Source organism: Suricata suricatta, chromosome 3 (genome assembly GCF_006229205.1).
Source record: "Suricata suricatta isolate VVHF042 chromosome 3, meerkat_22Aug2017_6uvM2_HiC, whole genome shotgun sequence".
NCBI lineage: Eukaryota > Metazoa > Chordata > Mammalia > Carnivora > Herpestidae > Suricata > Suricata suricatta.
The window spans coordinates 173,405,235-173,407,717 of NC_043702.1; positions in this window are offsets into that span (position 1 = coordinate 173,405,235).

Genomic DNA, 2,483 nt, shown 5'->3' on the forward strand with positions numbered 1-2,483 from the left:
AAATGCTGACATTTTTACTATTTCCACAACTTTGCCTTTTACGGTACGTGGGTAGTTCCACTAGTTAAGTGTCTGGCTCTTGATTTCTGCTCAGGTCATTATCTCACAGATCATGGGTTCGAGTCCTGCATTGAAATCTGTGCTGACAGCCTGGAGACTGCTTGGCGTTCTCTCTCTCTCTCTCTCTCTCTCTCTCTCTCTCTCTCTCTCAAAAGTTATAAATAAACAGAACAAATTAATTTGCTGTTTCCAGAATGTCATGTACTTGGAATCATACCGTGTGTAACCCTTCACTTCGGCCTCTTCCATGTGTTGACATGCACTTCATTCCCTGCAAGTCTTTACATGATTTGATAGCTTGTTCCTTTTTAGAGCTGGTCATGTTCCCTTGTCTGGATTTACCGGTTTATTTGTTTATTCATCGAGTGCAGGACCACTTGGTTCTTCCAGGTCTTGGCAATTATGAACGAAGTTGTTAGAAACATCTAGATGTAGGTTTTCGTGTGAACTAGGTTTTCACCTCCTTTGGGTGATTACCCAGGAGTGAGGTTGCTGGTAGGAATGCGTAGGAACAGCTGAGGTTTGTGGGAAACCACCAGGCCGTGTTCCAAAGCGGTTGCCCCATGTCTGTCCCCAGCAGCAGGAGTGTATCCTGTGTATCCTGTTTGGTGAGATGTGTGTTGGTGACTTGGGCCTCTCTCTTGATGGCCTTGTTGGTTTTCGTCTTGTTGAGTTTTCAGAGTTCTTTATGTGTGCTGTCTTGTTGGGGCCCCTCCAGCCAAAAAGCCTGCGGAGGTGATTCCACTGTGACGGCAAAGCCTCCGGGCGGAGCGTATGTGATGGCAAAGTCCCTAGCCTCGTCTAGGAAGGCGCTACCCTGGATCACGGTTGGCCCTCCCCCCATTTGAGGATCAAGACAAAAGAACAAAGGTCCTGGGAGCCTGGGGTGCAGTGCTGTGTGGCCTACAGGGAAAATGTGTGCGTTTCACTGCTTGACCTAAGTGGATCAGAGACCCGGGTTAGTTCTCCTATTCTTCATGCCGCTTGGTGATTGTGGTTTCAGTAAATGGGCAGATTTTCTGATTGAAACATCCTCCTATGGGGCGCCTGGGTGGCTCAGTCGGTTAAGTGTCCAACTTCGGCTCAGGTCATGATCTCACGGTTCGTGGGTTCAAGCCCCACGTCAGGCTCTGTGCAAACTCCTTGCTCAGAGCCTGAGCCTGCTTCAGATTCTGTGTCTCTTTCTCTCTCTGCCCCTTCCCTGTTCACGTTCTGTCTCTCTCTGTCTTTCAAAAATAAATAAATGTAAAAAAAAAAAAAAGAAACTTCCTCGCTGGTCAGAGGCACCTTACTCACAGACCATTGTTTGAACTTTTAAAGAAAAACAGCCTTGTCATAAGCTTCAGTTAATATTACACTATGTATGTAAAATAAGACCCCCGCTGATGTATTTTTAGTGATAAATTATGTTTTTGATCTTCTGTATTGTACTTCATTTCTGTCTTTAACTTTCTGTTCTCTCTTCCATGAAAACAATGGTCTTTCTGAAACACGTGATTCCTAAGAAGTTACAAACAATGTAATCATTAGAAAAATGATGTAATCACCTGTGGTATATAAGACACCAAGTTTCACAGTAAAGTGTGGTCTCTTCCACCATTCATGTCGTCTGGGTTCTTTCTTATAGATATTTCGCCGACACCAACCCCCTACTCAGAGACCCTTAGACTCTGGTGCAGAAGCTGGTCCCCTGCACTGCCTGACACTTCTTTATCAGCTGTGCCTTCTGCAGAGTTTCCCTCCCGTTCTGTGCTTGTCCTGCCTTCCCGTGAGGGTCTTTGCAGAGCAGACGTGTTGCATTTCATGGATTCCGGCCTATCTCACCGTTCTGTCATGATTTATGCCTTTTGGGTCTTTCTGAAACATGTTCGCCAGTCCCGAGAACATCCAGATTTCTCCTATGTTGTCATGTTGGAGTTTCCCCATTCTTCATTTATGGGGAGGTCACTGATCCCTGAATTAATTTCTGTGAAGGGTGTGAGCTCTGTGTCTGGATTCCTTTTGCACGTGGATGTCTGGTAGTTCCAGAACCATTAGTTGAAGAGACTGTCATTTGTCCATGGTATTGGCATCGCTTCCTTGTCAAGATCAGCTCACCGTTTACACAGGGGTCTATTTCTGGGCTTTCTCTTCGGTTGCCTGATCTATTTGGCTCTTCTCTCCCCGAATCCATACTGTGTTGATGATTGTAACTTTCTAGGAAGTCTTGAAGGAGCGGGTGTCGGTCATCCACCTTGACTCCTCTGCAACATGGCGTGGGCTCCTCTGGGTCATTTTGTTTCCATGCAGACTGTAGGATCACATGACCGATATGTACAACATTACTTGCTGGGCTGCAGATTGTGTTTGACCTAATGTATTGATCACGTTGGGAGGAATGGATATTGAGACAGTAATGAGCCTTCTTATCCATGAACATGGTC